We start from the raw sequence: 26,790 nt of genomic DNA, 5'->3' as shown, positions 1-26,790 counted from the left end.
ACATGTTTTGATATACAGCTCTTGTGTGCATTTCGTGAATTCACTGGGCGTTAGTTGAGTCCCAGACAGTGTCTGGTGGTCCATAGAGAGTTCAGGTACTCCCAGACACAATCTGTCTGCTACTCTGAGACCACCCCTTGAAAAGAACAGCCCATTTAATACGACAACTAATCATGCAAACCTAATATCAAAACAAATAGCATTATCTAAACATTCACAGACAAGTTTAGCGTTCATTGTGCTATTCAAAAGGATCAATAACAAAGTCCTATAATTATTAGATAATCGGAGTGACAGCAATAAGAATTCCCCTCACACCTGCTGGCCCTCCCAGCCCTGGTAGACAGACGACATGACAGCCGCTCCGACCTCTCAAGCAAAACATCTTCCGTGTGTCATGGATATAACATCGCTTTAAACTTACCATGATAATATCAGACCAGTCAGCAGGATAGGAAGGAACGACTGTCTGATTTTATCTGTTGTTGTTTCTTTAAGTATCCGTGCTCCTAGTGGTGAGCTCAGCAGTGTCTGGCGGACTTGACTCAAAGCATTAAATAAAATCTCGATACCAGCGCCTCAAACATTGCTTCATGGTCACGCCACGAGGTAAGAGAGGCCGTGAAGGGGGTGATGCAGTCTCAAAAACAGACAACGGCAATATGGCATTTATCCAAATATATTTGTTCTTGTTGTTAATTATAGGCTGTTGGAATTCAGAAAAACATTCTAGGGGGGGGGGGGGTCGTATCAGAGTCAGAGATGGCGTTGTCCTGCGTTGTTTTCTGCAGCAATTGTGGGGGAAAGTTTGGCATATGCTAGGCCTAGTGTAAATGGAATTATGAGTTTTATTTTCCTAAAAGTATTATACAAATATTGAAATTGGGAAATGCATTCCTCGAAATCTATGGAGAGTCACACTGTTTTGTGCGTTTATGGTGCCCAGAACGGGGCTCCGCGCGCGCCAAAAGATTTTCACAATAAGGCTAATGATGAAAGGGTTTGAATATGCAGATGAAATGGGATGTAACAAAAACAAAACATTGGGTTGTTTTAATGTAAAATTCTTACAAAAGTCCCCATGTCTCTTTTAAAATTTGAATTTATTGCGCAATTTAGCACACTAATTTAGGCAGTTGCTGCCTATATGTCACGTTTCACTCTAGCTAAAATGTTATGTAAACATTGTAAAGGAAAGATTGTATGGACGCATTAAAAACATTAGTGTTTGCTGCCCCCTATTGATGGTAAAGTAGTCCCACACAATGTTTCAAACGTCATGTTTGCAGTCGAAGTGAAAATCAACACAAATTTGACTGTTGTTGTGGCTAATCACGCTGTCCATTATAAATTCTTTTTCGAGTATGGTAATGGTACATAGATTTTTGATTTAGCAGAAATGCTATTGATAATCTCCTAAAAGGCACGGACGGGGTTCGAACCCGCGATCTTCGGTTTACGAGACCGACGCCTTACCACTTGGCCACCGCGCCTGCGCTGGTTAGCGCATGAAAGGGTTTTCCATATCTCATGTAGACGAAGTAGTATATGTTACACAGCGATCTCGTGGCCGTCCTATGCAGTTCAATTCCCCTGAAAATGTTTCATTTAGAAATCATTTTTTCATGGTTTATGCCGTGTGCATGTATTTTTTTGTATGTTCTACACTCAAACTATTTAAATTGGAAATAGGTAATGTTTTGTTTAAGACAAGTAACACAATTTCAGTTGAAAGGGAGTAGCTAGTAGGGCCCCTACCAATGCATGTCAAATATAATGTATTTTAGCATAGGCCTATTTAAATTAACTGTAACTTTGGAAGTGACATTTGGTGTGAGTAAAAATAAAGAACGAGGAAAATAAAATGATTTACATGAACCACAAGGGGAGGCTATTACACTGCAATGTCTTTCAATACTTCACAAGGCTAGCTAGTACACACACGCTCATACACACACAAGCACGCACGCACGCACACAATTTATGCAATAAACAGTTCAATTAAAAATTATTATTCAAACAGCTTTTTACATTTAAATTACCCTTCAAAAATGTGATATTCAATCAGGTTTTCATTGTTGCAGACATGGGACACATTTGTCACAACATTTTAAGAATGACCCAGCAAGTAATGTAAAATTAATGTAATTGCGATTGGCCAAACATTTATATATTTTTTAGGTGCAGTGAAATATGTTGTTTTACAAGTTCAGCCATAGTATTACGGCACCCTTGAATGCCTTGTTCAAGGGCACATTGACAGATGTTTCACCTCGTCGGCTGAGGTATTCAAACCAGCGACTTTCCGGGTTGCTGGCCCAACGTTAACACGTCTGTAATTTTCATCCATCCAAACCGTGTTCAAAATACTTATTGAGGCCTAAACAGGAATGCAGAAACGACAAGACGCCTAAGCATAAATGCAATATAATCTGTAAAAAAAATGTTTTGTTAAACGGCAGTGTGTGTTCTGTGCTGTTGCTGATGTGTTCTTAGAAGCACAGATGGTTTGGTCAGCTGAGTTCCACCAGTTGTTTTACTGGGTCCTTTAATCTTCTCTGTCGGTGGGTTCTTTGACAGTGGGAGTGGGCTTCAGTCCTACAGCCTGGAGGGAGGAATAAACAAACACCTTTGGGAGAGAGAGAGAGAGAGAGAGAGAGAGAGAGAGCAAAGAGAGAGAGAGCGAAAGGAGACAGACTGCTAGTGATGGGGAGAGGAGAGAGGAGAAGGAGAGTCATGAGACAGGAAATGTAAGCTTGAGATGTATCCTTATTTTCAGACTGTTAATTGCAGAACACTGGGAACAGACAGACTAACATTCAAATTGAATTGCCTTTTCTAGGGGGGAAATGTTACATTGTTGCTGAGGGTATATCGTTATAGAAATACAAATCTGTATTTTAGAATACTGCAGATATATTTATGTGTTATTTCTGAGTCTCCTGGGAAAATGCACCCCAGAAAAGGAAATGAGTTCAACTGCTCTACGGTATTGATATGGATAGTCAGTACATTTGTGTTGCCTCTACATTTAGTGATATAATATGCATGAGGCTGGTGGAGCTCTCACTATCTTCTTCTTCCCCAAAACCTCAGAGAGAAATGCTTGCCTTAGGGCTTTCATTTGATCAGATATCCTAGGGGTTGTTTCAAAGGCTTTCCAAAATGAATAAGACTCATTACCATTGGGAATGAGTCAGTGTTGAAAACCAACAGATGTTGTGGATGAAACCTTGACCTGCTTATCCCTAATCATCAGTACCTAGAGAGGAACAAAAGCTTGCTCTGTTTTATGTTCAACTATTCTTGAGGTTTTCTGGTGCTAACAATGTCTTTATTACACTAGTGTTACCTTTTATGCTTAGTAAGTATAGCAAGCAACTATACTGTGCCATATTTAAAACAAAAAATGAAATCTAAAAGCACACAATGAAAAAGACGAGTTGTGTTTAGTTTGTCTTTGCTTGCTACATCACGGCACAGGCATGGCCAATATAAATATAACTTCCACCACAGCTAATGAAGTCCCAAATAGTTGTAATTGTTTCGGAAGCAACATAAGCAGAGTGATTTGAGAAGGACAATGGAAATGCAATATGTCATGATGCAGTGTTCAGGACACAAATGGTTTGAATGAGCTCTGCTCCTACCATAGTGTCTATGATATGCAGAATGTGTCAGTCAAGATTAGTTGTGGAGGGTGTCTATTGTTTGTTTCCGTGCTCATTGTTTTGTTTGTGACTGAATTGTAGGTTGAGATTAAAAGTGACTGCAGCTGCTGGCTGCTACTTTGTCCCCTGCTGATCATCGGTGGAATTTCATTGTGCGCGGTTTATCTCAGGGTTCCATGTTCTGTAGTCTGGGGATGCTGATAGGTGCAGGGCTGCCCAGTTAGTGAAATGAGGTGAAAACAACACCAATAGTAGGAGATTATTTCTTGGTTCACAGGAATTGTGAAATCCATAAATACATGGTATACAGTGAAGCGGGAAAGTTATGGAATTTGTGGATTACAATAATCATCAACCACAACCCAAAGCATTTCTATGAGGCCTAAATGATGATCCTTGAGCGACCACACACATTTTTGTACTGGTCCCCTATGGGAATCAAACCCACGACCCTGGCGTTACAAGTGCCATGCACTACCAACTGAGCCACACAGGACCCTCAGTCAACGTCTATTCCACGTTGGTTCAACGTAATTTCATTGAAATGACACAGAAACAACATTGATTCAACCAGTGTGTGCCCAGTGGCTAGAATCAACAAACACAGCAACACACAAGTTAGGTTATTCTTACTTTTCTGCTCTGCCAGGCCCGTATTATAAATGCCAAGCACATACACCTGCCTATAACATCCAGAATATATCACACTCTCCAGTAGCCAGATTTCAAGGTTCTGTCCAGAGCTCAGTTGGTACAGAAAATGAGGCTCTGGCCTTGGACATCCTGATCCACACAGGAGGACATTCATCCTTCTAGCAGTCATTACCAGCCATATCCATTGTCCATTGCACTTCTGTTGATAGGATTTTGTTCAGTGACTTTAACTAGGCTTTACTGCCCATTATGGATGAAGAACAAAGGCCGCAGAACATCTAGGCTTTATAGTAAAGAACAGGTATCTGAGGCATGGAAAATGTAGGGGAACATTTGAAATGAGACTGAAACAATGATGCCTGCTCCCGTGTTTGAATATTTATGACAAGAAATTGTATCCCTGAAACTAAAATAGTATGGAGTTTGTAATGTCATACAGCATTGATTTTGTGCTCAGAACAGGTCCATAAATCTGTAAACAGAATCGTAAATCAATTCAGTTGTAAACCCTGAGAGATATTTCTTAGCCTGAAATTACATCATTATGAGGCATTTTTATTCATGTGATGAAACACCAAGCAACTCATTTTCTCCCTCTGAGAATAAGACAACTATTTAATGTAGCTATCTTTTTAATAATGCATTGCTCCTTGTTATAGACACACTGGCCAAACTGCTCTTTGATAAGCAGGGCTTGTTTTTCCATTCATGAGGGGAAATATGGGAGTGAGTGTGTCCATGAAAACACAGTTGGTTTCAAATGAGAAATCCACCACTATGGAATATTACCTGATAGACGCACAGAGTACAATTAAAACACTTGTGTGGCCAGAAGTCTTAGCACTTATAGTTTATTTTGTCCAAACTGAGGTCTTTGAGTGTTTGTCTCTGTGGTCATACAATGTAGATGTCTTCATTTGTGTACATGGCGTGGTAATGTTTGCTTTGTATTTTTGTAGTAGTGGATCTGTTTGACGAGTCTCTCTGATGTAGTGAGGACGTCATAGTCAGAGAATGTGCAGAGAATGCTGGGAGGTGGCAATACGAACAAAATTAAACACAATATAGAGAGGACAATATGTTCTTAACACACCCATGCACACACAGATTATTTTGTAAAATGTACATCTACAGTACTATAATAGTCACTTCCACCAAATGAAAGATTTGTAGATTGTACTTCAGCTCTAGATTTTGTTTCTTCTCTAATCCATCTGTTCAGGTAAAAATACAAAAAATGTCAGGCAAAACTTTCAATCAAATCTCCTCTCCGTGAATATTTCCTCTCTGTAGGTCTACGTTCCGCTGGGGGAGTGTTAGAGAGAATCTGCAGGATAAGAAACAAATAAGACAAAATAAATCCTTGTGTCCATGACAACTTACAACTCATCTTCGATGAAGAGCGAGGTAAATAAAATCTTTCTCCCCAAGCCAGGATTTGACTGCTCCAACATCTCACCCCTCCCGAACATTAATCCTGGCTCTCCTTGATACCACTGGCCAGCTGTTTGTCCTGTGGTGCTCTCTTCTTTTTAAGAGTTACATGTCTTTGAGTTTTGTAGCTTCTCTTGTTTCTATTACAGATGCTGGCCAATGTGCCCAAAGGAGCGAAAAGAGAACCACTGAAATCAAGCGAAAATCTGAAAGTAAAATTTGTTTTAGTGTGGCGCAATCAAGGCAAATGCAAGTGGCAGGCGACACCATGGATGTTCGTTGGGGTAGTGTGAATGGAAAATCGGTCATTGTGGGAAGGGTTTGTTGAATCTGACCCTGGCTGCTACAAGACAAGCAAGTGTGAAATTCATATGAAAGGTAAGCAGCTGATAACGCTATACAACAAAGGCAATATCATCTCTCGCCCTTTTCCCCAATGTTCTTTTCACTACTCTCATCTGCTTATACCTCTTCTCAGTGGCTGTTGTGGGTTTTGTGGCATTTCGTAATCTTCACTATCCATTAAACACATGCTAGCTTTGATCTAAAAATAACCAAACTTCAGGTTTTATAACAAAGCACAGCTATTTCCACCACTCTCCATGGCTAGAGAGTTTATTTTTTAATCAGACTGGATTAAACCAGACTGGATTGCGGAAGAGGACTCCGTTCAGCTTTGTTTGTTCAAAGCCACTTTCATTTTTGTAATTGTCACCCCTAAGTCTCATCACAAACTGTGATCATATCTGCTAATAGTAAGTGGGCTATTTCTAATGTTTACCCAGCAATTAGGAGAAAAATCACTCATGCCTGCGGGGTCTGTTGCTATAGTTACAATAGGATTCTGCAGACTATCATCTGGTCCTCGCATCCTCCAATGGGGTTGCAGTGAAGAAGCTGCAACATAAAGTAAAGATGCACATCTTTCAGCAATCCACTAGTAAGAAACAGAAACAGGTTCATGAGTATAAGAAAGTAGTCTAGAGTGGCAAGCAGGCGACTGCGCCCAGTCATGGCGGACCAGAGAAATCAGAACCGACGACACACTCATCAGGAGAGCCAGGTGAGAGCATCGACCATTTTGAGACTTCACTGGTTATTGTACGAAAAAAGTACTTTACGGAACAAAAAAAACTGTGACAGTAAACAAGATTATCCTTAAAATCGAGTCTCCGACCATAAAAAGGGAAAAGAGTCATGTGAGTGGGGTGTCAGAATGGATGAAGAGCATTGTCGGGATGAAAGCAAAAAGAATGTAGTCAAAGGCCTCTCAGAATTGTTTTGGTTTCAAATGGCGCGATCATAGAACTCCAGCTGAGCCCTTGTTTACTTACGATGTGTTTTTTGCGATTTTCGTACATCGGAAGAACGGAAGAACAACAAAGTCGGATTGGTTGGATTAAGCGTTTGTGTCTCTAATACCTTAGTTATCCGTAGAATTTGTGACTGAGACTGTACGGGTGACAACAAATTGGCCTAGATCAATCAAAGTCCTCTAAATCTCATTACTCGGAACATCTGACAGAAAGATGCATTCAATAGACCCTATTGAGGAGCTTTGAATTCGGCCTTCCACACATCAAAGGCCTCAGTGCTGAGATTAATTTTTGTTTGGAATTGCTGTTTTTGGGAGAAAAACTAGAAATGTGGTCAGTGAATGTGCGGCGAGGTAAAGGAGAGCGGCCAAAGCTGCTTGTTTTGAGCTGCCCCCCTACCGGGCGGCACATGAGCCTGTCGATATGGCGGTTTGATGTCAGTCAGAAAAGAAGAACCCCCACAACAATCGCAGAGGGGGCCGGGACGGAGAGACAAGAACAGAGTAAGAGAGGGGAGAAAGGAAAGAACCATCGACAGATGAACTCAGTTGTGATTAAAGATGGCGGCTCTGCATACCGCAGACTGCGTAGCGCAGGACGTGATCCATAGCAAGACAATCGGAGCAGTCTGCATTTCAGCAGAACAAAAACAAGCATCGCGTAACAAGGTAAATTCAAATGGAGGTGGTAGTTATGCTGTCTGCACAGCTTTGAACCTTTGAGAGCGATGGCTGAATTTGCATTGTTTATCGCTCCATTTCTTTGTTATTTCGAAACAGTTTCCGTTTTTTCTTTCCAGATGATCTTGTTACTGTCACGGGCCTCCTTGTTTGCCAAGGCAGAGCACATCAATTGTTTTGACTGCTTGAAGTGCATCCCAAGCCCAAAATACTGGGCATAATGACAAGCTTTCATGCCTAATTTCATGTGCATTTGTCCAACCCAACAGATCTTCTATGATCAGAGGACTTTCGCCATTGGTTGCATGGCCACCGCTGCATGTCACTTCAGGGTTCCATTCCATAACAAACAAAAAGCAGCCTGAATATGTAGTTATATTATATGCATGTTTCGAAGAGTAGAAACTATAAGTAGTAATATAAACTCAAGACGGCAAATCGTTTAATCCTCTGTGCCTAATCCACTCTTGGGTTTGTTAGTCACGATATATTCAGCAATGACAAAGAACATCAGCAGGACTCCAGAATACATTTTCTGACCGTCTTTCGGGTATTGCTCTTTTAAGACGTTCAAGCACTAAAAAGAGCAGCATATCAATACACCAAAGAGACACTCTTTCTTTTAAGTCCCTTCTATTCAAGTAACTTAATTATTCTTGACCAAAGCTTGACCAAAGCTTGCACTGTGGTTCAAAGTATCCGCAGCTGAAAAATACCCTCAGCCGCTGAAAACATTTGTCCCGTGTTTAATTTCATTGAGTCTTGTTCATAGTTTTTTAATGAGAACCTTGAGACAAATACATCTTTTTTATTGCTTTTGTTCTTATGCAAACGTAATTTTTTGTGAGTGACTTGAAAACTACTGGTTTTGAAACATGATACCGCCTTGTGTGTACAAAGAAATAGAGTATTCGTTTTAATGTATAGATGGGCTGTTGTCAAGTGAAGAGGCCTCACCAGAGATAAGCCTATTTCAAGCAAGGCCTACAAGAGAGTGAAAATCCACATTGGCAGCTGGAACAAAAGGCAAATGAAAAGAAGAACTGGGGATGTATTAAGTTGTTAAGATTATTCTATGAAAGAAGCTTGTATCATTCAATTAGATGATTGCAGATTTTTTGTTGTTGATTGCAATAATTTTTTATCCTGTCACGAAGGAGAGGAAACACAAAACATTCTGACGAATGTGCTTTTTAATTCTTCGTCATTGGTTTTCATTGTCTGTATTTTAACCTCAAAACTCCATTATTTATCTTGGTTTATCCTAATTCAGTCCAATGATAATGCAAACAAATTAATAACATCAAGTAACAAATGTGAAATTAAGGATTTATTCATGTTTATTAAGAAAAATTACGGTGTATGCATTGTATGTATGCTTCGTCCATCCATCTCTGCATCTTAAAACTGTTCGTAGTGAAGCTAGAAGGGTGGCAATTACTATATTTACAGTAGTATTGAGTCAATGCCTATTTCGAAAGATCTCTCTATAGCCAACAGTGGTTCTCCAGAGCAGTGTGAAAGGAAGTCAAAGGAACATCTGCAGGTCTCATTCGGTTCCCTCTCAATCTCAGTCGGCCGTTATGGCTGTCATTGCCTGTTTATTGAAAGCTTGAGCTGCATATTATTCAGTCACAGCCACTGAAATAGTTGGAACAGATCTTGAGCATTTTGAATGGGTACATGAATTAGTGACATACAGCTGAGAGATCGGAATGTCTTTTGTCTTCGTTCCTGCTGATGAGGATGTAGGAGTGATTGTCCAGCATGTCCTCAAAGGAAGTTAGAAACTCTGAAATAAAAAGCAATGAATCAAGTAAGTAGGCGTAAGTGTAAAGTACATATGCACAGTATCCTAAACTGGGTCGTAAATGCCATACACAAATAGGACTTTATGTGTCTGGACTTTTGGCAAAGTGGTATATAGCATGTTGGGTTGGCAAGCATCATGTAACTACAGTTCCCATTCTCAATACTATCCACATTTCTACAGCAATGAATAATGTGTCACATACTGAAGTCGTTTAGAGAAATAACTCTGCAGTCAGTAAATTATCCCAAAAAGGAGTGAAATTGCAAAAGAAAGGCATGCCCGTTGTTGCTTCATTACATTTCATGAGCTGTTATTCTGGGATGTGACCTTTAACATAGTCACTTTCAAACTTGTACATTGGTCGTTTTTTCCCTCTCACCAATGAGACTTTACTGTCTTTAAGCAAACACAGCTCTCAGATGTGCAAATGAGATAAAATGGGCAGGCCTGTGGGAGAGCCCTGAGATTTATTTTGGATTTACAGGAAATGTGTCTGGAAAATGAGAAGCTAAGCAATCTTAAGGAGAGGAGGAGGAGGAGGAGATGAAATTGAAATACCACTTGCTATGCAGAAAGCTCATTTCATGTCATCACAGTCTAAGACAGTGCATGAATCCCCTGCGTGGCATGGCCCAGGCTCCATTCTTGTGTGATATAACTCACTAGAGGGATCCCTGTAGAAGCATCTTCATCTGCTGTAGGTGAGCAGATGGCTGGGTCACAGACAATGGAGAACATGAAAGACACCTAGAGGCCTGGTTTAGGTTACCTTATCATCTTCGGCAGCTGTGAATTGCAGCACAGGAAATCAAGTGCGCAATAGCCTATAGGTGGCAAATGTTTAAGCTGCTGTTAATTCAGATATGAACATTTTGACTTCTGGTCTATGAGACACAAATAAAGATGGAGTATTCCGTTGCGTGTACCTGTTCATTCTATCCACTTGTAACACAATGGATCTCAGTTCAGTGAATATCTGACTATGGGCTCAATTCAATCAAGCTCACATTGCAGTAGCATAAACATGCTTTTCCACACTTGGTAGTCCCCCCCCCCACACACACGCAGGTAAATGTTTACCATTTTCAAAACAAGACTTGTAGTCTTTGGTGGAGAAAAAAACAACAATACAATCCTATGTCAGGTCTGATTGAATCCCAAGTTTTACTTGGATTTTACCACTTTACCGCTAAAAGGCCTCATGTTAAATTATAACTCAATTCATAACACGTACTTTGTTGACGGTAAAGCAGTAGGATGATTAATTGTCCATGAATATTCTCTTGCAATAAAGCAGTATGATATTTTGCATGCACAGCAACTTTGTAAACCTTGCACTTTGCACACCGCATGCATACAATATGTGGATAGTGTACCAACAGATAATACATATTACTTGAACCGTTACAATGAATTGAAGGAATCATCCATGGGTATAATATAAACATTGCATTATTGTACCCAAGGGTTTGTCTCCTGATAATTCAGAGAGGAAGACAAATTAAAGCATAGCTGAAACCAAGATATATTCCTCTGTATTGCATCACTTTGTATGGTTTCACGTGTACAGAAAAATCATCAACATTTGAGACATAGTTTAACAAAGGCATTCAAAAGGAAATCCTTCTTATGTACAGTACAGTGGGGGAAAAAAGTATTTGATCCCCTGCTGATTTTGTATGTTTTCCCACTGATAAAGAAAGGATCAGTCTATAATTTTAATGGTAGGTTTATTTGAACAGTGAGAGACAGAATAACAACAAAAATATCCAGAAAAACGCATGTCAAAAATGTTATAAATTGATTTGCATTTTAATGAGGGAAATAAGTATTTGACCCCCTCTCAATCAGAAAGATTTCTGGCTCCCAGGTGTCTTTTATACAGTTAAGGAGCTGAGAATAGGAGCACACTCTTAAAGGGAGTGCTCCTAACCGCAGCTTGTTACCTGTAAAAAAGACACATATCCACAGAAGCAATCAATCAATCAGATTCCAAACTCTCCACCATGGCCAAGACCAAAGAACTCTCCAAGGATGTCAGGGACAAGATTGTAGACCTACACAAGGCTGAAATGGGCTACAAGACCATCGCCAAGCAGCTTAGTGCGAAGGTGACAACATTTGGTGCGATTATTTGCAAATGGAAGAAACAAAAGAACTGTCAATATCTCTCGGCCTGGGGCTCCATGCAAGATCTCACCTCGTGGGGTTGCAATGATCATGAGAACGGTGAGGAATCAGCCTAGAACTACACGGGGGATCTTGTCAATGATCTCAAGGCAGCTGGGACCATTGTCACCAAGAAAACAATTGGTAACACACTACGCCGTAAGGGACTGAAATCCTGCAGCGCCTGCAAGGTCCCCCTGCTCAAGAATACATATACATGCCCGTCTGAAGTTTGCCAGTGAACATCTGAATGATTCAGAGGACAACTGGTGAAAGTGTTGTGGTCAGATGAGACCAAAATGGAGCTCTTTGGCATCAACTCAACTCGCCGTGTTTGGAGGAGGAGGAATGCTGCCTATGACCCCAAGAACACCATCTCCACCGTCAAACATGGAGGTGGAAACATTATGCTTTGGGGGTGTTTTTCTGCTAAGGGGACAGGACAACTTCACCGCATCATTTGACGGGCCATGTACTGTCAAATCTTGGGTGAGAACCTCCTTCCCTCAGCCAGGGCATTGAAAATGAGTCGTGGATGGGTATTCCAGCATGACAATGACCCAAAACACACGGCCAAGGCAACAAAGGAGTAGCTCAAGAAGAAGCACATTAAGGTCCTGGAGTGGACTAGCCAGTCTCCAGACCTTAATCCCATAGAAAATCTGTGGAGGGAGCTGAAGGTTCGAGTTGCCAAATGTCAGCCTCGAAACCTTAATGACTTAGAGAAGATCTGCAAAGAGGAGTGGGACAAAATCCCTCCTGAGATGTGTGCAATCCTGGTGGCCAACTACAAGAAACGTCTTACCTCTGTGATTGCCAACAAGGGTTTTGCCACCAAGTACTAAGTCATGTTTTGCAGAGGGGTCAAATACTTATTTCCCTCATTAAAATGGAAATCATTTTATAACATTTTTGACATGCGTTTTTCTGGATTTTTTTGTTGTTATTCTGTCTATCACTGTTCATATAAATCTACCATTAAAATTATAGACTGATCATTTCTTTGTAAGTGGGCAAACGTACAAAATCAGCAGGGGATCAAATACTTTTTTCCCCCCACTGTATATGTCCCTGTTTTAGCAACTAACTACCACCATGATGTAATGATGTCAGGTTAATGTGTAACGTAGAGGGTATGATAGGGTTGGGATTACCACCCTGAACATTGTATCTGATGTCCTGACCTCATTACTCATGCTATTTTCTAGCTCTGCAACATGCAATGATACGATATTTGACCATTTAACTGTTTGTTGATCTCAAAGTGATTATATTACAAGCACCAAAAGGCTAAATTTTTCCAATTATACTTATGAGAATAATGTGTAATATTGTTATGTGAAGTTATGTGAATACTTAGAAAGGAAGCGACCTCATTAGTTACAAGTGGAGACAGTTGGATGGCATGGTGTCAGTAAGAAAGCGAGAGCAAGTGCTTGGTTAATGAATGTGTTTTATTTGGTTAGATAATAATACGCTGCAGTGGATGACATCATTGTACACTATGGGATCTATTTTAACAAACTAACCTCTAACATAAATCTAAGCACACTCAAGTTGTGGGTGTGTCCGAAATATTTTAGCTATTTTGACAGCGGGAATTATGGGCGCAAGTTGTAGGTGTTACGAGGGCTTGAACCCTCACTGGCCAATGGAAAAATGCTCAGAAGTTTTTTGTGGTTGCTTTAAATTGTGTATTTACGGTGTTTGGTGTTCTGTTGTCATAAACTCTGGCGGGAGAAAATGGATGTTCGTCCTATCTGTGAAAGATAGGGCTACTAGTTTATTAAATAGCATAGAGTATAAATAACATAGGGTAGTAACACTATAATAGTCCTAGTTATAACAAATGTTCATGTGCCTTTTAAAAAAGGTCATGTCCTTCAACATGGGAATGTTGCATTCAAATTTCGGTAGCCTTTAGCCCAAATTGCATTGCATATCCGAACAATAGACATTGCCTACCAAATATTATAATAAGATTAGCCTATCTTCACAGTGATATGGCCTGTATGGTGACTTTGCCATGTGAATAATTTTACAGGTAAACAAACAAACAAACAGTCAAATATTAGTCTCCCTATAGGCAGAGGGGTGGGTTGCCTCCCACAATGTATCCACCTAGGGTCGAGGTTACCAGACTATGCAAATATGAATACAATAGCTGATGCAGCACCACGGACAACAATCAGAATTCCTGCGATTTGACATCAGCAGAGAGCAGTGGAAGATTCATTTTTCAACTAAATGATAAACGAGAAACAAGCAGACTTAACTACTTGATGTTTCTAAATAGGCTTCCTACACATAACAACTTGATGTTTCTAAATAGGCTTCCTACACATAACAACTTGATGTTTCTAAATAGGCTTCCTACACATAACTACTTGATGTTTCTAAATAGGCTTACTGACATCTTTCATTCAATGAGCATCGCATGTGTCTAAAGTTTTTTTAAGGGAGCTGGACATAAATATTATCCAAAAACTGCTCCCAAAAGCGACATTTTAATATAACATTGGTGATATGCTATTCTATTGATTAGGATACTGAGTGCCCCCGCAGGCTAAATCCATGCCATAGACAGCTGCCCTACTGCTAAGACCAGCTTTTGGTCTGTCTTTAATATCCACACAGCGCTGCCTGAAATTGGCACTTTAGTGCACGTTTTTAAGGACACGCCTCAAATATTTCCACCCCTCCCACCTCAGCGTAAGCGAGCTGATATAAGACAGGTCAATTTCCGACCCTGGCGCAATGGTTTGAAAAGAGCAGAGTGTCTGCTTTAAGAGGTTGAAATTGCACAATATTGTGTATTTGAGAATTGTGCTGGGTTAACGGCAGCCGAAAATAGAGCCCTACACCTTTACGAGGCTGTCATCGTGACATGTGCTGTGTCACATACCATTCTGTTCCTTAGCTGGGTTTATGGTCAGGGATGCCCTTGAAAGCTAGTTAATATCACTTGAGACAGATAGACTGTGACATGGTGTCATGATTTTAAAGGTCAAGGAGAGACCGTTAAACTCCCTAAGTATATGGTAATGGTGGTACGTAAAAATCTCTTGCCATCCCAAACTTCATGTGTACCCCATATTTATTTTTGTTACTGCACTGTGCTTTCCCTTGCATATCAACTGTATATTCCAACCAATCCTTGTAAGGCAGGTGACAAGATTTGCCATACCTGCAAAGCAAATGTGATTTCATATAACACAATGGTTTGTTGGACCTTCACTGTACCTTTGCTGCTGAGGAATTGGCATTGGTCAGAAAAGTTAGACTGATGCCGGTTACACTTGTGATTACACACTCAGTGGAGTTTTCCTTATTCAAACTTGTTCTGAGGGCAGCTCTGCCTTGAGGGCAGGACAGAAGACAGCCCTTACTGTCAATAACACACCCACCCTTCACTAGCTTGTCAGCTGCCTTGTAGGGGGGGCAGGTACTAGCAGCCTGCACCTGTCATGTCATTTGTCAATCAGTCCCAAGGCCAATCAACAGGTAGCTGATTGGCATCTACAGCTGCCAGTCGCAATCCCTACACATCATAGTAGAGGAAAACTGCCGAACACAGCTGTCAAATGATTCTAATAGTTTGCTCTATGGGGGGAACATGATGTCCATACGTTATGTGCAGACACCGATATAATGTAAAATGGACGTGCCACAAGCCAAATAAAATTCATGTAAGGGTTAACGATTATTTGAAGGCAGCTTCAATGGCTTTATATAATACTTTATGCAAGACTGACCAGAATTGCAAAGGTAGTTCCTCAATCTGTGTAAATCGTATCCATTTGCTTAGCATTACGCCCAAACTTCTCAGTTTTTTCTCTTGCTGGTCAGCTGGTGTTGAGCTGAATTGGTATTCCCTGAACTCCCGGAGGCCTGGGGTTTGTTCGCCGTGGGGGGCCCAGCGATCAAATCCAGGGCCCAGGAAGGCCAGGGAGAGGGCTGTGTGTGCAGCTGCTGATGGCATCTGATGGGAGATCTGCTCTGCCGTTTCCACTCAATTGGGGAACACTGCTACAGACCTTGTGCTATTATTCACCAGGTTATGGTAATGTTGAAATAGCCCCTTATCTGGATGACAGTGCTACATAGCTGAGAAATATTGAAATAAACACAGTCTTGAGTTAAAAAGGGGTACAGCAGTACGTCTCCTTCAAGGTGCTGTTTCTGGCAGGTTTTAGATAATATTTTGAGATGCTGGTTTATTCTCAAAATAATGGCATAAATTCATTTGATGTTTATGCATTTCTTCAATTTCTATTTGAGTGAGGTGTCAAAACTTTGAAAAATAAAAGCACAAGTAAAATGTTCATTAGCATTTCACATCCTCAGAGCATTGTTGTCAAATTGAAAATATTTTATATTTGGTGATAATGCAACCAAATGTTTTCTTGTTTCTCTGTTTCAGAACCGAATGGATAAAAAATACATCCTGGTATGGCAAGATTCTCCATGGGCAGGCACCTTCATTTTGCTAGTATTGAGAGAGATGTTGTCTTTACTGGCACCTGATTTATCCAATGAGATTGCAATGGGAGCCTCAGCAAATGGGTGTCAAATTGGAGGAGAGAAATCCATTAAACAATGGAGTAACACTTTACTAAAGGTAAGGCATGTTGCTTTACATATATTTCAGAACTTGTGGCATTTTTCAATATCGAGCCTATTCATTATGTTACAGTGAGGGAAAAAAGTATTTGATCCCCTGCTGATTTTGTACGTTTGCCCACTGACAAAGAAATGATCAGTCATTTCCTAATGGTAGGTTTATTTGAACAGTGAGAGACAGAATAACAACAAAAAAATCCTAAAAAACGCATGTCAAAAATGTTATAAAATGATTTGCATTTTAATGAGGGAAATAAGTATTTGACCCCTCTGCAAAACATGACTTAGTACTTGCTGGCAAAACCCTTGTTGGCAATCACAGAGGTCAGACGTTTCTTGTAGTTGGCCACCAGGTTTGCACACATCTCAGGAGGGACTTTGTCCCACTCCTCTTTGCAGATCTTCTCCAAGTCATTAAGGTTTCGAGGCTGACGTTTGGCAACTCGAACCTTCAGCTCCCTCCACAGATTTTCTATGGGATTAAGGTCTGGAGACTGGCTAGACCACTCCAGGACCTTAATGTGCTTCTTCTTGAGCCACTCCTTTGTTGCCTTGGCCGTGTGTTTTGGGTCATTGTCATGCTGGAATACCCATCCACGACCCATTTTCAATGCCCTGGCTGAGGGAAGGAGGTTCTCACCCAAGATGTGACGGTACATGGACCTGTCCATCGTCCCTTTGATGCGGTGAAGTTGTCCTGTCCCCTAAGCAGAAAAACACCCCCAAAGCATAATGTTTCCACCTCCATGTTTGACGGTGGGGATGGTGTTCTTGGGGTCACAGGCAGCATTCCTCCTCCTCCAAACACGGCGAGTTGAGTTGATGCCAAAGAGCTCCATTTTGGTCTCATCTGACCACAACACAGTTGTCCTCTGAATCATTCAGATGTTCATTGGCAAACTTCAGACGGGCATGTATATGTGCTTTCTTGAGCAGGAGGACCTTGCGGGCGCTGCAGGATTTCAGTCCTTCACGGCGTAGTGTGTTACCAATTGTTTTCTTGGTGACTATGAGACCTTAAGATCATTGACAAGATCCTCCCGTGTAGTTCTGGGCTGATTCCTCACCGTTCTCATGATCATTGCAACTCCACGAGGTGAGATCTTGCATGGAGCCCCAGGCCGAGGGTGATTGATAGTTCTTAGGTGTTTCTTCCATTTGCAAATAATCGCACCAACTGTTGTCACCTTCTCACCAAGCTGCTTGGCGATGGTCTTGTAGCCCATTCCAGCCTTGTGTAGGTCTACAATCTTGTCCCTGACATCCTTGGAGAGCTCTTTGGTCTTGGCCATGGTGGAGAGTTTGGAAACTGATCGATTGATTGCTTCTGTGGACAGGTGTCTTTTATACAGGTAACAAGCTGAGATTAGGAGCACTCCCTTTAAGAGTGTGCTCCTAATCTCAGCTCGTTACCTGTATAAAAGAAACCTGGGAGCCAGAAACAATTCCCTCATTAAAATGCAAATCAATTTATAACATTTTGTTGACATTAGTTTTTCTGGATTTTTTTGTTGTTATTCTGTCTCTCACTGTTCAAATAAACCTACCATTAAAATTATAGACTGATCATTTCTTTGTCAGTGGGCAAACGTACAAAATCAGCAGGGGATCAAATGCTTTTTTCCCTCACTGTATGTCTTCAGTCACATGGGCCTGCAGCCTAAGACTTGAGCTCTTATTTATAATGAGACAAAGATGTCAGGCAGATACAGTATGTCTGTGAGCAGTGCTGCATGTCCTCCTCTCTTCATCATCATCATATAGAATAGCCCATGGTTAGGTGTGGTCTTTCAAATGGTTTTCTTCACCGAGAAAATAGAGCATTCTATTACTAGCACACCACTCTGCTGCTGTTTCTGTATCTCTTCTGAACATATTTCTTGGAAATGTTATACACACACCTCACACTGCTTGTTGTGCAGTCATATGTAGACACTCCAGATAATACATTCTTATACCATGGCAATGTTTGATGTTTGTACTTGTTTCTGATTGGCTTGAAGGGCATTCTAGTGTGTGCATTATCTCCCTATGGTGAAATTTGAATGCATAATCGAAAGCTAGGACTGACGGTTTGGTTAGCTAAACTAGGAAGACTGTTTGGTTACCATCTAGTAGACATGCTAGAAACTTCAGTGGATGTTAAACACATTTCTAGCAGCAAATTAACACGTCTAGCGGCAAATGTATTAAATTACAGCCATGGTATAAAAGGGACAATCAACTTGTTGCTCTCTGTGTTCTCTGGAAAATAATGCAACTCCGTGGAAGGTCAGTTCCACTCCGCCAGTGTGTCGTTCATTAGTTTCCATAGAATGCATAGCCTCTTATCCCTTACATAATGAGTACATGTACATGTGTCATAGAGGAGGTGTGATTAGTGCAGGGGCACTGCACTCCAAGTCACTCTGTTGACAGACAATTCCTCTAGTCAGCCATTCTGTGTCATATGAGACCTATGGCATGCTGTGTGCCCTTGTGGCTACAACGGTTGAATAATAGTGCATTTGAATGCAACTGCAAGGGCTTCATCAGGAAATCTTCACAGAGGCAATTCTCTATAGGAGGAGAGAGAAAGTTCTGACTTAAAGAAATGTATGTCACTGTAGTTTACAACTTGTCCTCATTGTTTATGGCTGATTGCAGCATGATGGAAATGACATTTGCATGAAAAATCACAACTTTAATGTCTCACAGAAGGGACAAACAAAATATAAATGAAACGTTTAATGTGTGTGTCTATAGTACCCCTCGGGGTGAGTGTACATTCCCTAAAAGTGGACTTCTAAATATTGGCATGTTGGAGAAATAAAGATAATAAGAAATGGACATACTTTTTGGGGAGACTGATGCTGCGCATCCCGAGTGGCACAGCGGTCTAAGACACTGCATCGCAGTGCTAGCTGTGTCACTACAGATCCTGGCTCGATCCCAGGCTGTGTCGCAGCCGGCCGCAACACAGAGACTTATGAGGTGGCGCACAATTGGCCCAGCATTGTCCGGGTTAGGCCGGCCGGACAATATGCACATGAAACAATATTCAAGACAAACAAATTGTTGATACACTCTTCTCATTTTTCTATCTAAAAAAACAGCACTGCATTGTATGAGAAATCAGAATATATTTTCCAAGAGAATCTTATCTAGAACACATCATTTTCAAGATATCAACAATTACTTCAGTGCAAGTCTGAAGAATACTTCTCAGAGCAAGCAGTCAAAATGTGGTGAATTCACAAGCTTCTGAAGCTAAGATATGATACATAAATATCCATCACATCCACAAACATTATGGATGTTAAGGATATCATTGCGCTGAAAAAGGATACTCATAATGAAATGTAAGAAATCAATTATAGACCATATGAAACCTTGTTGAAAGTTGGCTTTACAGAGAAAGTTTCAAGATGATCCAACGTAAGGTGCATATTTTACAAAAACTTGTCCTGGACGGATGTTACATTGCCTGTCCCAGTCACCCCACTATCTTTATAAGATAGTAGAAAATGAAACAAAACTTTGGTCTGTATTGCTTCATTAACATCTTCATAACTAACACTGGAGGACAGCTGTGAGTGGAAAAACAAGCTCTGTGAGCCCTTTCTGAAAAACCTTTTTTGAGACTTGGAAGCCTACTCTGTAATGGTCCAAATTTCCTACATAAACTGGTCAAATAAAGCTTGAACTCCAAAATATAGAATAATTATCAACGTGGTTTCATTTGGAAATGACTAACTTTATTTGTACATGCTCAGGTTGACCTTCCCACGGAATCACCCTTATCTTATTTGTATTGCACATATTGAAGCACACCATGGTGGCATAAAATCTGCACTTCAAAGACGACAAAAGAATATAACAAGAACTGACCCTTCATACGACTTATTTCTCAGAGAGTCTTTCGTATTTGTCCATCTTACATTAAAAAACAAGAAAAAATGTATTGACCTGATAAGAGTCAAAGAAAAAAAGGACGAGGTCACTGAATTCTCAGAAGAAGATGGCTCCAGGCCAATCATATAAAGTAGATAATTTACAGTACATGACACACACGTTACTGTTGTTACATTTTTTGCCATTGGAGGTGAAAGAGTTTATTAACAAAAAAAGATAACTTGAGAAATACCAGCAAATAGCCTGAGCAAGGTCAAAACACATTTGTATTTTGTAAGTGCACACAAAAACTCAGACCAATGAGACATTTTTTTTCAAAATAATTATTTTTGGTTTACAAATGTGTCATTCATTAAATAGAAATTACAGTTGAAGTCAGAAATGTACATACACCATAGCCAAATACATTTCAACTCAGTTTCACAGTTCCTGACATTTAATCTGAGTAAAAATTCCCCGTCTTAGGTGAGTTAGGATCACCACTTTAAGAATGTGAAATGTCAGAATAATAGTAGAGAGAATTATTTATTTCAGCTTTTATTTCTTTCATCACATTCCCAGTGGGTCAGAAGTTTACATACCCTCAATTAGTATTTGGTAGCATTGCCTTTAAATTGTTTACCTTGGGTCAAACGTTTCGGGTAGCCTTCCACAAGCTTCCCAGAATAAGTTGGGTGAATTTTGGCCCATTCCTCCTGACAGAGCTGGTGTAACTGAGTCAGGTTTGTAGGCCTCCTTGCTCATACACGCTTTTTCAGTTCTGCCCACACATTTTCTATAGGATTGAGGTCAGGGCTTTGTGATGCCCACTCCAATACTTTGACTTTGTTGTCCTTAAGCCATTTCGCAAGTATGCTTGGGGTCATTGTCCATTTGGAAGACCCATTTGTGACCAAGCTCTAACTTCCTGACTGATGTCTTGAGATGTTGCTTCAATATATCCACATAATTTCCCTCCCTCATGATGCCATCTATTTTGTGAAGTGCACCAGTCCCTCCTGCAGCAAAGCTCCCCCACAACATGATGCTGCCACCCCTGTGCTTCACGGTTTGGATGGTGTTCTTCGGCTTGCAAGCCTCCCCCTTTTTCCTCCAAACACAAGGATGGTCATTATGGCCAAACAGTTCTATTTTTGTTTCATCAGAGGACATTTCTCCGAAAAGTATGATCTTTGTCCTCATGTGCAGTTGCAAACCGTAGTCTGGCTTTTTTATGGCGGTTTTGGAGCAGTGGCTTCTTCCTTGCTGAGCGGCCTTTCAGGTTATGTTGCTATAGGACTCGTTTTATTGTGGATATAGATACTTTTGTATCCGTTTCCTCCAGCATCTTCACAAGGTCCTTTGCTGTTGTTCTGGGATTGATTTGCACTTTTCACACTAAAGTATGTTCATCTCTAGGAGACAGAATGCGTCTTCTTCCTGAGCGGTATGACGGCTGCGTGGTCCCATGGTGTTTATACTTGCGTACTATTGTTTGTACAGATGAACGTGGTACCTTCAGGCATTTGGAAATTGCTCCCAAGGATGAACCAGACTTGTGGAGGTATACCATTTTTTCTGAGGTCTTGGCTGATTTCTTTTGATTTTCCCATGACGCCAAGCAAAGAGGCACTGAGTTTGAAGGTAGACCTTGAAATACCTCCACAGGTACACCTGCAATTGACTCAAATGATGTCAATTAGCCTATCAGAAGCTTCTAAAGCCATGACATCATTTTCTGGAATTTCCAAGTTGTTTAAAGGCACAGTCAACTTAGTGTATGTAAACTTCTGACCCACTGGAATTGTGATACAGTGAGTTATAAGTGAAATAATCTGTCTGTAAACAATTGTTGGAAAAATTACTTGTGTCATGCACAAAGTAGATGTCCTAACCGACTTTCAAAAACTATAGTTTGTTAACAAGAAAATTGTGGAGTGGTTGAAAAACGAGTTTTAATGACTCCAACCTAAGTGTATGTAAACTTCCGACTTAAACTGTACATTTCCCTCCACGTGGGCCAGCCCACTACCAATTACACTTCTAGCCAATGAGCTCTAGCCCCTCGCATTTGAGTGACAGCTAGAAAGAGGCCTGTCCAGCATTATCCAACAAGATTGCAGTGCAGGCCCAAAGGCTCAGTGGACACAGGAGAGAGAGAGAGAGAGAGAGCGAGAGCAATTACTTGGTACACATATCTGCACATATGTGGCGTAGTACGCAATTTTCGGGGACCACTTTTGGCTCGTGAGTGATACTTTCAGAACTACTGGCTAAAAAGTATACAAAAGTGCACGGATAATCTCTTTAATAAAATGTGTCTTGAAGCACATACAGTCATATCTAACCTCAACCAGGTTACAACAACACTGGGTGTAACTAAGTATACCTCAAGATGTTGTTTACTCTGATCATTTTACACAACACCAGGACCTCCAATTCTAGAAGGGCTGCACATATGCCAGATTTGTGTCGGCTCATTCAGTTCAGGGGTAAATCCCCCCTAAAATATAATGTAGTTGAAAAATATTTACAGTCACTCTCTGTACTTTTTGAATTATCTAATCTAATCAAACCATCAAGACCAGTAATGGCTTTCTGCATTCCAATGGCCTTTGATCTCAGTACAATAAAGGTTTGAGATTTCAGACCTGATTGTTTGCAGGTGTGTTCAGCTAGTTTGCAGGTCTAGATCAACACACGGCATGTGAATACACAGTCAAAACCCATATTGCCCTTGCAAATACACATTCCAGTAAAAATAAATGTTAATTCTTACTCCCTTGTGTATTTCTTAAAGGGGGCTAAAGATTCGAATAGCAAGTTGAAAGGCACCTGCATGAACTTTTGTCTAAGCATTTCTCTCCTTTGGTCAGGTGGAGGAATACAATCACAGGCATACCTTTGATCTTTATCTCTTTACAAGCTGTGAGAAGGGAGCTAGAAGAGTTAAAGAGTAACATCATACCACCCTGCATTTCTCTTTGGTAAACTCCTGCAGAGCTGATAGAATTAAATGATAAGATACAATAATTAATTGGCTGTTGTAATGTAGTGGACATATGGTGATAATAAACCTCTCTCTGGCTCTCTTCCTGTGTGACATTCAAGGTAGATAAGCTGCACTCCATGTTCATATTCCCTGTGTGTTGATATTGATGTTTCACGGACATTTTCAAAGTGAACTAACTACAGTACAGTGGCAGCAGGCAAACACAATAACTCCATTCTTCATTATTCTGTGCCAGCCGTATACATAAAAGAACAGGGGGAAAGGACAACCACATTAAATTATTACTTGCCTTTTTGAATCTATATTCTCAAAACAGTTCCTTGGCAACAGTTCTTGTGAAAATATTGTAAATAGCGTTCGTAAAGAGACAGGTGGTCCACGGTCTCTGATTGCCACATCATCTGCTTTTACACGCGACATTGTTCCTCTCCTTACAAAATGTTATGTTTATCTCTGTAAGAATATCGCTTATACATTTTTTCCCTGATATGAGCGTTTTCATTTCACCCTTTTCTGCCAAAGGATTTCCAAATAACGGTATAGATTTAACGTTATCATTCTAGGCTTTAGATTTGTTTAGATGGTTTGATCAGGTTGCCTTTATTATCATCAATACATGTGATAAAATATATTGTCGCCTGGGTAGAGAAAGCCTAGCTACAATATAGAATATTTGAAGAGAACGCACATCATCCCTCTCCCCCCAGTTCAGGCCCCCCCATTCCATTTCTTCTACACCGCGGCAGTATGTTTTTTGAACGCTGGTGGCGCTGTACATCTTCTGAACCACCACACAGACAGGAGTGAGAGACAGCCATGGAGAGGTGGAGAACGGACTGTTTTCTTTGTTATTTTTAAACTCTTGCTATTCGCATCTATGACACGATTCACAGTGAGCTGTACAAGCAAACATTCCCGATGCACTCGAAAACGGCAAGTAGGTTTTCACAGGTGAAGTATAGAGCACTTTTTTTTTCAGCTCATGGTTTGGGATTGCGGTAGCCGGAGATGATATGTGCCATCGCTTTGCTGTGTGTGTGTGTGTGTGCGCGCGCTAGTCAATTCCGAGATCGAGTGTTCTATCTCTGCTGCGTCTTTTATCGATTCTGAAAAATGGTGGGGTGTTGGTCGTGAACAACTCTGAACATTCATTACCTAAGATACTTACATTTTAGTAGGCAAATAGTGTTGCAAAGTTGTGTACTAGTCGGTCGGCTGCGGAAGGGCCTGGCTGTGTGTACGGAGTTTGTTTCTGCCTCCCCTCCCCCATCCGTTTCTGCTGCTGTGCTGCTCATACTCAGAGGCCAAGACATGAATGCAATGAATGTGGGGCTCACTTCAAAGCATTAGGGATGGTAGGGAATGGGTGTAGTAATACAGTTATAGTAGCGACCGATTACACTCTTTGGAAATGTATGTGCATATTACGAAACTGAAGACCGCAACACAGTATTTGTGAATGTGCGCATGATAATACTTGCACGATCTACGTGTTCACAGTTGGAATCATATCACAGCCTGTTCTTGATAATGTGTTCTTGCTATTTTGGTAAATGTGCTACTACGTAGGCTACATTGTGGTTTAATAGAATTCCAGCATCAATATTGTTACTTTTTTTTGTTCCAGTATAACGTCAGCTTCCTACATGTTACGTTGTTGCTGCAAGGCTATGTTGCTAAGGCAATTGATTCCAACAGTGTTGTTTTGGTATTGTACACAGTGAAAGTTGTGAATTCATTGTAGGATTCGTTTTTCATTCTCACCTAAGCTTTTCCCCCTGATGTTTAAATTGAGCCGTTTAATTAAAGCAGTAAAGAGGGGAACTTAAATGTATGGTTTGATATTGACAAGACAAATTGTATATAATGTTGATGATTGTACAAATCATTCTGAGTAGTTGGCTGAACTAATGCCCAGTGGTCAAAGCAGTTGTCATTAGCTAACGTCCAAGATCAAGTTCTTATTTACAGTGAGACCTCTCAGGTAGCAGGCGCAGCACTTATAACACACACGTAGGTTAAACAATATCATAGATACAACAGTCAAAAGTACACACAATGCCCAGCCAGTAAACCAGTCAGTAACATATTGAGTAATGTGCAGCATTTAATTAAGAGGTAGTGGGAAAACGCATGCAGTTATCAGTTAAAATCTCTGACAGTTTGTTTTTAAATGTACCAGTTGGCTCAAAAGAGCATAGTTTATGTTTTTTTGAAGAGTGGTCCAGTCTCTAGCAGCAGGTAGTTGAAAAGCATTTTCACCAAAGATACTGAGTATCTTGGGGATTGCCAGGTTTATGTAATTGCTGGATCTCTGGTTGGTGTTGGTGGTGCGGAGTCTTAGTAGTGAGCTGAGATAAAGGGAGGCCTTGCCGAGGAGGGATTTGTATATGAATGTGAGCCAGTGGGTTTTATGTCATACATGTAGGGATGGCCAGTTAATGGATGACTATAAGTCACAGTGATGGGTTTGGAATGGGGCACTAGTGACAAAGCTTATGGCAGAGTGGTAAAGTTCATCCAGTTTATTGAGGGTGGACTTTGGGGCCATATTGTAGATTACATCACCGTAATCCAGGATGGGAGTATTGTCATTTGGACCATGGTGTGTTTAGCACTGTGTGTGAATTAAGATTTGTTCTGGTAGAGAAAGCCTATTCTGGACTTTACCTTTGCTTGAAGATTATTGATGTGTGTGTGGAATGATAGTGCCAGATACCCAGGTATTTGTATGAGCTGACATTCTAGGTCAGTTGGTGTCTAGATAGATGAGGACATTCTAAAGATATTGAGAATCTTGAAATGTGAAATTTTAAAGAGAAGTACTACTCCTGCTACTAGAATTGAGCGTATCACATTTTTGTGTAGGTTCATCATCACCGTCAACGTGAAAAGGAGAGATTGAGGATAGTTAGCGTTTCATTGCACTGTGATGTGTAAAAGACCCTGTCTGTCCACTCTATAGTTCCCGGATAGCCACAGGGGAGGGCCGCTTCCTCCAGGTCTCAGCAGGGACTGAAAATATTTGACTCAAGGTCGTCCTCTGATATGATCAGTCGGAGTGCCTGCCTGGCTGCGTTCACCACACACAGCAGCCACGGTCACAGCCATGGCAGATTGGGCTCTGCCTGCATCCCACAGTTCCTCTTTTAACCTCCAGAAGGCTCTGCCCTTGTCGCGCTATTTCATGCTCAGGGTCGGCTCCTGTAGTACACTGCTCACATCTGTCTGTCATCGGTGGCCTCAAGTGGAGTTTTTGTTCTCTCTATCCTTTACATGACACATGTCAAACATGCAAGTTTATTTTCAATAGTGAAGAGGGGTCGATGTGCACGTCTGTCTCTACTTACAGGGGGGGGGAAAACAAAATTAGAACCTGACAGTATTAAAGAATGGAAGGAAGTGGTACCCTACTACTCGGTGTCCATAACCCTTTTTCGTTCAGTTATTTTCAGCCAATCATTCCAAGTCAGAAATACATTCAATAGGATTGTCACGAAGCAGTTAGGCTTTCTATATCTGAAATAGTGTTCTTTATTTTCGC

The 26,790-nt window shown here is 40.8% G+C and overlaps 1 protein-coding gene and 1 non-coding gene across 7 annotated transcripts in view; one reads left to right on the top strand and one right to left on the bottom strand.

Annotated features, from left to right (window-relative positions):
• Nucleotides 1-1,421: 1,421 nt before the first annotated feature.
• Nucleotides 1,422-1,493, bottom strand: trnat-cgu (transfer RNA threonine (anticodon CGU)). Its single transcript has one exon. It is a non-coding gene; the product is annotated as a tRNA-Thr (tRNA).
• A 4,122-nt stretch (nucleotides 1,494-5,615) lies between these two features.
• Nucleotides 5,616-26,790, top strand: part of LOC115171165 (axin-1) — a 41,133-nt gene continuing 19,958 nt past the window's right edge. Inside the window, exons 1-3 of one of the 6 annotated variants that reach the window (XM_029727723.1) lie at nucleotides 5,616-5,732; nucleotides 5,909-6,137; nucleotides 16,161-16,358. The gene's annotated coding sequence lies outside the window, so the exon portion shown is untranslated. Of the gene's footprint in view, nucleotides 5,733-5,908; nucleotides 6,138-7,723; nucleotides 7,744-16,160; nucleotides 16,359-23,996; nucleotides 24,198-26,790 lie in introns of those variants that run through there. The other 5 variants (XM_029727724.1, XM_029727725.1, XM_029727722.1 and 2 more) reach the window with 5 other exon arrangements.

This window comes from Salmo trutta, chromosome 32 (genome assembly GCF_901001165.1).
Source record: "Salmo trutta chromosome 32, fSalTru1.1, whole genome shotgun sequence".
Classification (NCBI taxonomy): Eukaryota; Metazoa; Chordata; class Actinopteri; order Salmoniformes; family Salmonidae; genus Salmo; species Salmo trutta.
Note: the sequence above shows the minus strand (reverse complement) of the source record. Positions and strands in the feature narration are given on the sequence as shown.